The sequence below is a fragment of the Suncus etruscus genome, chromosome 14, assembly GCF_024139225.1.
Source record: "Suncus etruscus isolate mSunEtr1 chromosome 14, mSunEtr1.pri.cur, whole genome shotgun sequence".
Classification (NCBI taxonomy): Eukaryota; Metazoa; Chordata; class Mammalia; order Eulipotyphla; family Soricidae; genus Suncus; species Suncus etruscus.
This window is the reverse complement of record NC_064861.1, coordinates 89,585,781-89,599,724: the sequence shown is the minus strand read 5'-3', so window position 1 is coordinate 89,599,724 and position 13,944 is coordinate 89,585,781. Positions and strand designations below refer to the sequence as shown.

The following is a 13,944-nucleotide window of genomic DNA, read 5'->3' as shown; positions in this document are numbered from 1 at the left end:
GGTCTCTGGACCACCCCCCTCAGCTCCTGCACCCCAGGAAGCTCTGGAGAGGCTTAGGGGTGCAGCGTAAGTGGGGGGGGGCTAGGCGCCAGGCTGAGGCCTGCAGCTCCCCACCGGCCCCCCCCCAAGCGCCAGCTGTCTGGACAGGTGAGTCAGGAAGACAAAGGCCCCCCTTCCTCCCCCTCTTCCCCAGCTGCCGCGCCCCCTTTCCTCCCTCCCCAGGGCCACGCAGGTGGGGGTGCGGGCCGCCCTCTGGGCCCAGGCCGGGCTGGGCAGGGGCGCCGCCCTCTCTGCTCCCTCCCTCCGTGCCCGGTTCCAGGCAGCTCAGCTCGTGGGTTCAGGGCGTGTTGGGGGGAAGGGGAGTCCCGGGGGTGGATCCTGGGGACCCCCTGGGTCAGTCTCCCTTTCCCCCCAAGAGAAAGAACCGGCCCCCCTAAAAAACAGGGGTGAAGTACCCCCAAAGTTAAGAGGCGAGGTCCCACACTGCGCTGGGGTGGGGGGGACTCTGTCCAGAGCCAAGTCCAGCAGAGACCCCCTGCAAACTGAGACCTCCAGCCTTACTTAACGTCCCTTCTAGGTCCTGGGGACCCCCCCAAAATCCCAAGTGGGGTGGGGCCTCAACCCCCTCCCCTGGCATCTCATCTCATCCGTGGTGAGAAAGAAGTCTGCCAACTTGCAGGAAGAGAGAAAAAAGTCTTTAACAATAATCTAATAAAAAATTCCGGGAGTCCTGGGAGCGCACCCCAAAAATGTCAGGGCTCCCAGGAACACCCCCAGGGGCCTCATCCCGAGTCTCAAGAGCCAGGGGGGAGGAAGGGATCGGGGCTCTGGGGCTCCGCTAGGACGCGATCGGCCTCCAAGCAGGGGCTCCCCCAAGCCTAGAGCCCGGAGCCCCCCAAATTCCAAGCCGGTAGCGAGCTGGGGGGGGGGTGTAAGGAAAGTGGACAAAGGCAGGGGATCCGGGGCCGAACCGGGGTTGGGTCCGGAGGCTCACCTCATGGTGACTCGGCACGCGCGGCGGGTGCTCCCGGGGGGCGCCCCTGGATCGAGCTTCGGGGAGGAGGGCTGTGACTCAGTTTCCCCCGGGGTCCCGCCCCATAGAGTCGGGCTTGCTGGGGAGGGGGGCGACGTGCCCGGATCGGGGGAGCCCCGGGGTCGCGGGTCCTGGCCTGGGGGGGCCCGGGGGGCCTGAGGGGCCTGGGGGTGCCGGCGTGGGGTCCCTGGTGCGGTTTGGGGGTGCGGCGAGCCCTCCCCGGCGCGCCCCCTCGGCCGCTCCGCTCCACTGTTTCTCTCTTACTCGCGGACTTCGCTACATTTCCTTCCCAGTTCCACTCCCGCGCCCACAATGCCCCGCGCCTTAAAGGGGCCGCGCGAGATCAGGGCGCCTGGGGGGGCGCCTGGGGGGGGGCGGGAACCCCCACTTCCGCTCTCTCCACCCCCCAGGACGCACCATTTCCTAGGAGAGAAGCACAGAAGGAGGGCCAGGTGTGCAAACTTGGTGGCCAGGTTTTTGGGGTGCTCTTGATGGCCCCCCCATGATTGGGGGTGGAAATGTTCAGTGGTGGGGGGCTCTCCCTGGAGGAAGAAGGTTCTTTCTCCTTTGCCTCTTCTCACCCACCCAGACTTTTTTCTCCAGGTCTTTTATCTTCTGTTTTATTTTTTGGGGTTTTGGGGGAGACAGCAGAGATGCTCTCAAAAATGCATGCCTCCAAATCCTACTTGGGGGTGAATGTGGGGGCTCAGAGATATACTAAAAGGACAGTGGGGAGAGTGATTGCCCTGTTAGGGTTCCAGATCCGGCCACTCCACATGATGGGTCCCCCCCAGGAGTGTACACCTCCTAAGCAAACAAATACGCCCCCCAAAAATTCCTCCTTGGGTCTCACCCCACTTTTTAGGAGCCCTTAGAAACTTGACTCCCCATTGCCCCCCTGCAAAGATGGGCCCCATCCCTTCCACTGCCCCCAAACCCAGCCAGGCCTGGAAGGTGAGGAGGAAGTGGGCCCCGGGGGGGCGCGGCCGGCGGCTGACTCACCGCCGCTGGGGGCGGGAGAAGTCGGGGTGCGGCCTGGGGGGGGCTGGGACGACGAGGTCCTGAGGTGAGGCCCCCATGACCCTGTCCCCACTCGCGATCGGGGCCCTGTCTCAATTGCACCCTGCCACAGGGGCCGGATAGACCATGCAACAGCGATCTGGGGGTGCACGGAGTTGGGGAGACCTTCCCCCACGCTTGGGCTGAGCCCCGACCCCCTCCCGGGCTCCTGCAGCGAGGGCACACCCCGCGTGACGTCATAGGCCACACCCCTCCTTTTGAGCGCCACCTGGCCTGGGTGATGATGGGCCCTAGCCCCAGGCCTGGAGCCTGGGAAGGCATTTCTTTGCCAAGGGGGAAACTGAGGCCCGGAGGCAGGGCAAAGTGCACGGGCTGTGGCCATCGGTGTCTGAGGTCTCCCCAAACCCCAATAATTCTTAGGTGCGAGCTACTGTTTTGGGGTCCCACTCAGGGTGGATTTTGGGGGGACCCTATGGGATGAGGGTGGGGATTGAACTCAGGCCTCTGCTTTCAAGACAAGTGTTCTATCTGCTGGATTCTCTCCTTCTGGAACCCCCCCCCCCCCACACACACACACAAACACACACCCCGGTTGTGGAGTCTTTGGGGGCTGAGGTAGAATTGGATCTCTGTCAGTTCAGTTCACAAGTCACCCCAGAGGGAGAAAAACCTACCTTGTTGGGGGGCCTTGAGCCTTTCTCTCTCTGTCTCTGCGTGCTCCTCTGTGACAGCAGAGGGGTGTACTTCTGAGGGACCCCAACACCCCAGACAATCATCCTTGAAACTTCAAGTATTTGAGCTGGAGAGGTACAGGAGAATATATGGCCTTGAATGGTTGAATGTGGAGGACCCCAGTTCAAAGCCTGCCCCCCAGCACCAAGTATGTTTCCCCAGGCATCTCCAGGAGTAAGCCCTAAACACTGTTTAGTATGGCTGACTCCACCAACACCCCCCCAAAAATAAGAAAATTCAAGTACTAAATAGCCAGGTTTGGGAGCCAGAGCAGTAACACAGCCAGGAGGGCATTTGCCTTGCACATGGCTGACCCAGGTTCGATCCCTGGCATCCCATATGGTCCTGAGACTGCCAGAATAATTTCTGAGCGCAGAACCAGGAGGAACCCCTGAGTGCCACCGGTGTGATCCTAAAATATATATATAATGTCTTTGCGACCCAGGACTTATGGTGGTTCGAATCCCGGCATCCCATATGGTCCCCTGAGTCTGCCAGGAGTGATTTCTGAGCAGAGGCAGGAGTAACCCCTGAGCTTGCTGGGTGACCCAAAAACAAGCCCAAAAAATGTGTTTGCAGCTTTTTTTTTTGCCATGGGTGGTGGGTGGGGTGTTCAGGGCTTACTCCTAGCAGGGCCCATGGAGCCATTTGGAATGTCAGGGATCCAATTCGGGACATCTGCGTGCAAGACAAATGCTCTACCCGTTGTACTATCGTTCAGCTTTTTTTTTTTTTTTTGCAGCTTTTTAAAAATGTCAAGAGTGGCCAGGAATGTAGCTCTGTGGTCATGCTACTTTGCACATATGAGGCCCTGAGTTTCATCCTGGTCAGCAGGGATTAAAAAAAATTTTTTTGTTGTTTTTTGGGTCTCACCCATCATCGCTAAAGGGTTCCTCCTGACTCTGAGCTCAGAAGTCACTCCTGGCAGGCTCGGAGGACCATACGGGATGTTGGGATTCGAACTGGGGTCTATCCAGTGTTGGCCGCATGCAAGGCAAACGCCTTTTACCTACTGTGCTATCGCTCTGGCCCCTGAAGGGGAGATTTTTTTTTTTTTAATAAAATGTAAACATGGGGGCCGGGCGGTGGCGCTAAAGGTAAGGTGCCTGCCTTGCCTGCGCTAGCCTTGGACGGACTGCGGTTCGATCCCCCGGTGTCCTATATGGTCCCCCAAGCCAGGAGCAACTTCTGAGCGCATAGCCAGGAGTAACCCCTGAGCGTTACTGGGTGTGGCCCAAAAACCAAAAAAAATAATAAATAAAATGTAAACATGGGGCCGGAGCAATAACACAGCGGTAAGGCGTTTACCTTACAAGTGGCTGACCCGGAATGGACCTGGGTTCTGTTCTCAGCACCCCACATCCCCACATGGTCCTCCGAGCCTGCCAGGAGCGGTTTCTGAGCACAGAGAGCCAGGAGTGACCCTGAGCACCAGCGAGTGTGCCAGGCGTGGCCCAAAAATCTAAATAAATAATTTTTGGTGGGTCATACCCAGCAGCACTCAGGGGTTCCTCCTGGCTCTATGCTCAGAAATCACTCCTGGCAGGCTCAGGGGACCATATGGGATGCCGGGATTCGAACCACCATCCTTCTGCATGAAAGGCAAACGCCTTACCTCCATACTATCTCTCCGGCCCCCATAAATAAATGTTTTTCTTTTTCTTTTTCTTTTTTTGGTTTTTGGGCCACACCCGGCGATGCTCAGGGGTTACTCCTTGCTGTCTGCTTAGAAATATCTCCTGGCAGGCATGGGGGACCATATGGGATATCGAGATTCGAACCAACCACCTTTGGTCCTGGATCTGCTGCTTGCAAGGCAAACGCCGCTGTGCTATCTCTCTGGGCCGACAAATGTTTTAATAATTTAAATTAAATGTAAACACCAAGGCCAAAGAGATAACACGGAGCTGAATGCACTTGCCCCATGTACAATCCTGACACCACATATGGTCCCCAGAACTACCAGGAGAGGACCCCCCCCCAACCTCCTGTGTCAAACTAGGAGTAGCCCCTCAGCACCTCTAAGTACTAGATGCTACCCCAAATCCAAAATTAATAAATTAATTCTCAGGGCTGGAGAGATTATAGTATAGTGTGTAGGGCACTCGCTTGGCATATGGCCAATCCCGGTTGGACCCTTGATATCCCATGTAGATTCTTCCTAAACACCCCCCAAGCATGATCTCTGGGGCCAGAAAGATAGTTCAGTGAGTAGTACCCTCATGGCTGACCCGGGTTTGGCCTCTGGTGCGCCATATGGTTCCCTGAGATGACCAAGGGTGATTCCTGAGTGCGGAGCCGAAAGTAACCCCTAAGAATTGCCGCTGGGTGTGGCCCAAAAGCAAACAAACAAGGGTGACCCTTGAGCACAGAGTCAGGAATAAGCCCTGAGCACTGCTAGGTGCGGCTCAGAAAGAAAAAGAGCGTGGGGCAGTCAGAGCAGTGGCGCTGAGGTAGGGCGTCTGCCTTGGACGTGGCTGACCCAGGATGGACCTGGTTCAATCCCCGACGTCCCATATGGTCCCCCAAGCCAGGAGCGATTTCTGAACGCATAGCCAGGAGTAACCTCTGAGGATCACTGGATGTGGCCCCAAAACAAACAGCAACATTTGCCCCATGCAGGTCATCCAGACTCCTGCACTTGAGAAACTCTTATTATTTACTTGTTAATTTGGGGGTTTGGGGCTACAGGCTGTGTTCAGGGCTTGACCCAGGTTGGCCACTTGCCACCACCACCACCCCATTTCACCCCAGAATGCAGATCACATGCAGCAACATTCTTGGGAATTGAATAAAAGTTGTGCTGGGGACCGAACTGAGGGACATTAGAAACTAGGCAAGTGCCTGCCCTCTTCAAGCTCCCTAATCTTGCTGAGAAAAGGGAAGCAAGAAATTCAAACCCCCCAAAACCCCCAAAAATTTTTTAAAAAAGGGCCAGAGAGATAGCCTCGCATACGGACCCATAAGGTCCCCCTGAGCCTGCCAGGAGCAATTTCTGAGCATAGAGCCAGGAGTAATGCCTGAGTGCTGCTGGGTGTGACCCAAACCCCACCCCCTCTTCAATTAAGAAATTCAAAACCACTTCAAAAGGACGCTGGACAGATAGTCCAGTGAGGAAGGCTCTTGCCTTGCATGCAGCTGATGACCCAAGTTTGATCTCCAGCACCTCACATGGCCCCCAAGCCCTGCCAGGAGTTAATTCCTAAGTGCAGAGCTGAGGGGAAGCCCTGAAGTCCACCAAATGGGACCCTTTTCAAAAAAAAAAAATATATATATATATGAAATCAAAAGGTTTTCAAGGGGCTGGAGAGATAGCATGGAGGTAAGACGTTTGCCTTTCATGCAGGAGGTCATCGGTTCGAATCCCAGCGTCCCATATGGTCCCCCGTGCCAGCCAGGAGCAATTTCTGAGCGTGGAGCCAGGAATAACCCCTGAGCACTGCCGGGTGCGACCCAAAAACCACAAAAACAAAACAAAACAAAAAGGTTTTCAAAAGAACAATGAAGCAACTTCAAAGAAGGGGTATGACAGGAAAGAGGGAAGAAATTACCAAAGTGTTCTTGTGCAAAATCAAGCCTAAAAAAGCGCACACAGAGGGCTACAGAGCATGTGCACTTGCCTTGCACAAACTGACCGCAGATCTGATTCCCAAGACACTACGGAGGTGACCGGAGCGCCCCCCCAGGTGTCACTTCTGAGCATAGAGCTAGAGGAAGTCCATCCTTTTTTTGGGGGGGACCACATCCGGCGGTGCTCAGGGGTTACTCCTGGCTGTCTGCTCAGAAATAGCTCCTGGCAGGCACGGGGGACCATATGGGACACCGAGATTCGAACCAACCACCTTTGGTCCTGGATCGGCTGCTTGCAAGGCAAACACCGCTGTGCTATCTCTCCAGGCCCAAGTCCATCCTTTTTATTGTTTGTTTGTTTTTTGCTTTTGGGCTACACCAGGCTGCACTCAGGAATTAGTCCTGGCTCTGCACTCAGAAATCACTCCTGGCAGGCTCGGGGGACCATATGGGATGCTGGGGTTCAAACCTCAGTAGGCCATGTGCTAGGCAAACACCCTCCCCGCTGTGCTATCCCTCCCGCCCAACCCAGGTTAATTTTTTTTATTTGTTTTGGGGCCACAGCCAGAGGTGATCAGGGCTGACTCCTTGCTCTACGCTAGGGATTATTCCCGGGGGGGGGGGGGCGCTCAAGGGTCCATATGGAAAGCCAGGGATGGAACCTGGGTCAACCATATCCAAGACAGGTGTCGTCCCCATTTGTCTTGCATGCTGCTGCCTCAGGTTCAATCCCCAGGAACCCATATAGTCCCCTGAGCACCGCCAAGAGTGATTTCCTGAGCACAGAACCAGGAGTAACTCCTGAGCAGTGCCAGGTATGACCCCCCCCAAATATAGAAAATATATTAAAAAGGGGGCCGGGAAGGTGGCGCTAGAGGTAAGGTGTCTGCCTTACAAGCGCTAGCCAAGAAACGGACCGCGGTTCGATCCCCGGCGTCCCATATGGTCCCCCCAAGCCAGGGCCGTTTTCTGAGCACATAGCCAGGAGTAACCCCTGAGCGTCAAACGGGTGTGGCCCAAAAAAAAAAAAAAAGAAAATATATTAAAAGCATAAAAATATCTAGAGTAATGTCTCTTCTTCCCTGGCTTTAGGACTTTTTGGATGGCCAGGAGGTGCCCGCTTTAGTGTCAGAACTCACGTACTTGCATTCACATGTCTGAGGCCTGCATACTTAGCATTGGGAGTTCAGAAAAACCGAGTGGCTGGGTGTGTGGGGCCAGGCCAGGGCTCCCACTTGCAGCCTCATGCTTGCAAAGCAGTCTCCAGATCGCTGAGCCATCCCTGGGCCTTGCCACACTTCCTTATCACACCCCTTCATCCCTTTCTGTTTTCCTCTGGACACTTCTCAGTTGTCTTGAGTTCATCCATTTAAAAAAATTTTTTTTTTTTGCTTCAGGGATCAGATCCAGTGGTGCTTAAGGGGGTGAGTCAGGGTTCTATATTTGAGGGTGATGCTGATGGTACTCAGGAAACACATGTGGTGCCAGGAATCAAACCGAGGTCCTCATTGCCTGCATGCAAAACAACCTGCAGTTGGAGCCAGAGAGATAGCACAATGGTTAGGGTACTTACCTTGCACATGGCCGAACGAGGTTTGATCCCGGCATCCCATAGGGTCCCCTGAGCTCCCCAGAATTTTATTTACTTATTATTATTATTTATTTATTTATTTATTTTTTGGTTTTTGGTTTTTGGGCCACATCGGGCGGTGCTCAGGGGGGGTTACTCCTGGCTGTCTGCTCAGAAATAGCTCCTTGCAGGCACGGGGGACCATATGGGACACCGGGATTCGAACCAACCACCTTTGGTCCTGGATCGGCTGCTTGCGAGGCAAACGCCGCTGTGCTATCTCTCCGGGCCCTATTTATTTTGTTTTTGAGTCACACCCGATGACGCTCAGGGGTTACTCCTGGTTATGTGCTCAGAAATCGCTCCTTGCAGGCTCGGGGGACCATATGGAATGCTGGGAATTGAACCACCATCCCTCCTGGATCGGCTGCGTGCAAAGCAAATGCCCTACCACTAGCACAAAATATTTTTAAAACTTTTGGATTTTTTTTTTTTTTGTCTTGGTCTAAAAGGATGGGACTTCCCCTGCTGAAAATTTCTCTGCGGTAGAGAAGTGGAGGAAGGGGAAATAGCATTCTGGGGTTCCTCCATCTCTAGTCTTCCTTCCTCTGCTCTGTGGGGCCCCAGCTGGTCAGTGAGTCCCCCAGAAGAACTGTCAGTCCTCTGAGTCTGCCGCTGTGCTCACTGGGGGTCCAAGGGCCCTTTCTGGAACCCAAACCCGGAAACACGATGAATAAGGATCCCCCTGTGGTTGACTCTCAGCATCTACCCCCTTGGATTCTAGAAACATCACTTCTCTATTCAAAAAAATGTAAGGGGAAATAGGGTTTTGAGGCCGGAGCCAGTAGGACACTTACCTTGCACGCTATCCACAGGTTTGCTCCCCGCATCCCATAGGGTTCCCTGACCAGCACCAGGAGTGAGTCCTGCGTGCAGAGCTGGGAATAAGTTCAGAGCACCTTTTTAGGGTGGGATCCCAAAACAAACAAAAGGGGTGTATTGGGGTCACACCCTGCGTGGATATCCCCTCCCCCAACTTCTTATTTATCCCACCTGAATGATCAGAACTGCCCACACCTGGAATGGGCAGGTAGAGGAGTTTGCAGAGGGGAGAGTGAGGCAATAAGAAGGAAAGTTAGAGAAGTGTAGGGGAGGCATCATCATCAGAGATTCAGCATTAGCAATTGAGCATCAGCAAAGAAACAGCGGCAGTAGCATCACTAAAGGGAGTTAGTCAGCCTGGAAGCCAGTTAGGAAGCCTGGAAAAAGAAGCTGAAATGGAGACAGAGGCCCAGAGAGCCAGAGGAGTAGAGAAGTGGCTGCTAGGAAAAGGCTTAGTAGAGAGGCCATGGGAGGAGGTGTGTATGGCGGAAGGGACTGTGAAATAAAGCTGGCTGACTCCTGGAACTTCATCTGTCTGCTTTGGGAATCTCTCTACCCTCACTCTGCCACCTTCAGACTCGCCAGACCATAGGGGCTGTGGGAGCTGGGTCGAGTCCAGTAAGGCCTCACTATCTGCACACCAACCCCAGGACTCATTAATTTATATTAAGACAACCCTGCAGAGCTCAGGAGTGCCCCCTGGTGTTGCCTTGGGTCGCAATGTGGTTCTGGAGATGGAACAGGGGTTCTCTGCAAGAGGTTATTTTTTTTATACCTTGATTTATTTATTTGATTGATTACTTGGCTTTGGGGCCACACCCAGCGATGTTCAGATGCTCAGGGGTCACTCCTGGCTCTGCATTCAGAAATCGCCCCTGAAAGGCTGGGGGACCCTATGGGATGCCAGGAATCCAACCTGGTCCCTCCCAGGTTGGCTACATGCAAGGCAAATGCCCACTGCTGTGCTTATCTCTCAGGCTCTTCTGCAAGAGGTTAAAGCAAGAGCCTTAACCCCTGACCTATCTCTGTGGCCCGCTATTGTCTTTCTTTTTTATTTTGAAAGGTCACCATTCCAGATCACCATTCCTGATCTCTCAATCTCTCTGCTTGGAGGACTCAGCTTCCATGAGCAACAACATACTTTTGATCTGGCCAATCAGACAGCATCTAGCCTGCCGTGTTATATATTCTAGCCAATCAGAACCAGCAGCTAGGGCCAGAGAGATAGCACAGCGGTAGGGCGTTTGCCTTGCAGGTGGCCAGGGACAGACCCGAGTTTGATCCCTGGCATCCCATATGGTCGCCTGAGCCTTCCAGGAGCGATTTATGAGCACAGAGCCAGGAGTAATCACTGAGCACCACTGGGTGCTCAAAACAAAAATAACGAAAACAGAACCAGCAGCTACTGGGGGGAAAAGGCTGAGCATCCTATAAGTAGGAATGTGTGAGTGAACAGTAAGATCCCAGGGATGAACCAGGAAACCCCAGGTCCAATTCTATCCTGTGACTACAGTTGCAGTCCAGCATTGGAGGCCTCCTCAGTACATGGGCCAGCAAGTTCCCTTTTTTCTTCCCAAAGTTGATCACAGTTTAAAGACGCCTGAAACCTCCCTCCTTCAGCTGAGAAGGAGCACTCAAAGGTGCAACTTACCCCAATTTCTTTTTTATTATTTTTTGGGGGGGCACACTCGGCCACACTCAGGGTTACTCCTGGCTCTGCGCTCATAAATTGCTCTTGGCAGGCTCGGGGGACCATATGAGTTGCAGGGGATCAAACTGGGTCTGTCCTGGATAGGCAGTGTGCAAGATAAACACCCTACTGCTGTGCTATTGCTCTGGTCCTTACCCCAATTTCTGGTTTCATATTTCTTTTTTGGGGGAGGGGGGTTTGGGCCACACCCAGTGGTGCTCAGGGGTTACTCCTGGCTGTCTACTCAGAAATAGCTCCTGGCAGGCACGGGGAACCATATGGGACGTCGGGATTCGAACCAACCACCTTAGGTCCTGGATCGGCTGCTTGCAAGGCAAACACTGCTATGCTAGCTCTCTGACCCCTGGTTTTATATTTCTTCCCTGACCCCAAACCCAGGCCTAAGTTTAGTTGATTCTATCCCAGCACACTTTGATTTTGGGGTGGGACATGCTCAGTGCAAAGGGCTTACTCCTGGCTCTGCACTCAGGAATCACTCCTGGTGGTGCGAATGGGAAGGGGACCATATGGGATGCCAGGGATGGATTGATTGATTGGGTTTTGGGCCACACCCAGTGATGCTCAGGGGTTATTCCTGGCTCTGCACTCAGAAATTGCCCTGGCAGGCTGGGGTCTGTTGCCCATCTTCCATTCTTCTTGTAACCTTACCTGCTAATAGGCCTGCCCATTTCTGGGAGGGGTCTTTGGTAGGTAAAAAAAGGTTTGGGCGAAGGCCAGGGGGAGATTGGAAGATTATGGAGGAGAGAAGCGGCAGGAGGAGAGATGACTGAAAGAAGCTAAGATGCAGGGCAAGCTGAGGAGAGCATGCTTAAATAGGTTTAAGATAAAATAGGCCACACATGTTGGCCAGGGCTGAATAAAGATGCTATCTCCAGAAGCCTGACTGTCTGTGAGTTTTCTACCCTGAAAAAGTTTTCTACCCACTATCCTGAAAGCTGCTGACCCACCTGCTGGAGGGAGTTGGATACACGTGGTCTTGGGCTGGAAGAGAAAGGCCTCCATCACCATCCACCACCATCCAAGCCCATCCAAAGAGCTTTTATGCAACATACAATATTCTCACAGGGCCAGAGAGATAGCTCAATGGACTGAGTGAAAGATTTGCGATCAGGGGCCCGGGTTGTTGGATACCTCATAGGTATCTTGAGCACTGCCAGGAGCACTCCCCAAGTATCCTGGCTGGAGTTGCTCATGAGCTTTCTGAAGTTTAATAAACTAAATACTCCTCACAATTAAAATACTGTTGTTGCTGTCATGGAGGAAATACGGTATTGTACTCTAGTAACTCTGCAGAGTCACCAGGGTACCCAGGCTGTGTGCCCAGTTACCCCCACTTCCACCCTGTTCCCCAGCCCTGCTCCAGATGTCTGCAGCTGTCCCAGGGGCTCCTCCAGGTCTAGATTCCGATCTAAGGTGTGGCTCTAAGAATCTTTTTCCCTCTTCCCTATGGCAGGAACCCAGATTGTGCAGGTACAGGGCAACCTGGGCTGCCCTGTCACCTGTCATTTCCAAACCCCAAGTCCACCTTGACCCAAATAACGTGGATGTGGCAGGAGTGGTCTGGGGAATCCAGCACAGTGGCAGTCTTCCACTCACAGAGGGGCCCTGACATCTCCGACTTTGACCGCGTGGCATTCGTGGCCTTCGCAAAGGCCAGAATCTGCAGCTGCACGCCTCGCTGGATGCATCGCTGATCGTGGGAGGCCTGCGGGCCCAGGACGATGCCAACTACACCTGCGAGGTGGCTCTCTTCCCTGATGGGAGCATGGGCAAGCGAGTCCAGCTTCAAGTGCTCTGTGAGTGCTACAAAGGGGTGTGACTAGAAATGGTCGTGGCACAAAGGGTCGTGGTCACAGGAGTGCGATTGAGTGGATGTGGCTTTTTAATAATGCCTTTATTTAAACACCGTGATTACAAACATGATTGTAGGAGCCGGATCGGTGGTGCAAGTGGTAGGGCTTTTGCCTTGCACATGCTAACCTAAGACGGACCACGATTCGATTCCCTGACACCTTATATGGTTTCCCCAAGCCAGGAGTGATTTCTGAGTACATAGCTAGGAGTAATCCCTGAGCATCACTGGGTGTGGCCCCAAAACAAAACAAAAAAACCAACAAAACAAAAAACAAACATAATTGTAGTTGGGGTTCAGTCATACAAAGAACACCCCCCCTTCACCAGTGCAACCTTCCCACCACCAATGCCCCAAATCTCCCACCTCCCTACCCCCACCCGCCTGTATTCAAGATAGGCTTTCTACTTCTTTCACTCATTAACATTGTCATGGTAGTTGTTAGTAGAGTTATTTTTCTTTTTTTTTTCTTTTTTTTTTTTTTTTTTGTGGTTTTTGGGTCACACCCGGCAGTGCTCAGGGATTATTCCTGGCTCCAGGCTCAGAAATTGTTCCTGGCAGGCACAGGGGACCATATGGGACACCGGGATTCGAACCGATGACCTCCTGCATGAAAGGCAAATGGCTTACCTCCATGCTATCTCTCCGGCCCCTGGAGTTATTTTTCTAACTGCACTCAACACTCTTTGTGGTGAGCTTCATATGGTGAGCTGGTCCGTCTGGCCCTCATCTTTGGGCATTATAACAATAATATCTTTTATTTTTCTTAAAACCCATAGATGAGTGAGACTATTCTGCATCTCTCTCTCTCTCCCTCTCTGGCTTATTTCACTCAGCATAACAGTTTCCATGTCCATCCATGTATCGGAAAATGTCATGACTTCATCTCTCCTGATGGCTGCATAATATTTCATTGTGTATATGTACCACAGTTTCTTTAGCCATTCATCTGTTGAAGGGTGTCTTGGTTGTTTCCAGAGTCTGGCTATTATACATAGCACTGCAATGAATATAGGTGTGAGAAAGGGATTTTTGTATTGCATTTTTGTGTTCCTGGGTATATCCCTAGGAGTGGTATAACTGGGTCATATGGGAACTCAATTTTCTTTTTTTTCTGGGGGAGCCTTTCGGTGGACACCAGAAGGCCTGCTGGACAAATTTTAAAAGAGCTGTAACACTCAATTTCCTTTTTTTGAGGAATCTCCATATTGTTTTCCATAAGGGCTGGACTAGACAGCATTCCCACCAACATTGAATGACAGTTCCATTCTCCCCACATCCCCGCCAGCACTGATTGTTCTTGTTCTTTGTGATGTGTGCCAGTCTCTGTGGCATGAGATGGTACTTTTTGTTGTTTTGATTTGCACAGAATGGGCGTGGCCTGTGTCAGTGATGGGTGTGGTCACATGGGGCGTGGCTTGGGGCAGAGTCACTTAGGGGCGTGGTCCAAGGATGGGGATGTAGGCTTGACTTGGGGCATGGCTATTGCATGAGATGGGGGCAGCATACAAAATAGGGAGGGGAGGGGAGGTTTCCCTCCCAGCTGAGTTTTTTTTTTGGCCCCCTCCTTTTCT

At 52.8% G+C, this 13,944-nt stretch overlaps 1 non-coding gene across 1 annotated transcript; it reads right to left on the bottom strand.

Annotated features, from left to right (window-relative positions):
• Window positions 1–13,488: 13,488 nt before the first annotated feature.
• On the bottom strand, window positions 13,489–13,550 carry LOC126029293 (U7 small nuclear RNA). The gene has a single exon (XR_007502915.1). It is a non-coding gene; the product is annotated as a U7 small nuclear RNA (small nuclear RNA).
• Window positions 13,551–13,944: the final 394 nt, after the last annotated feature.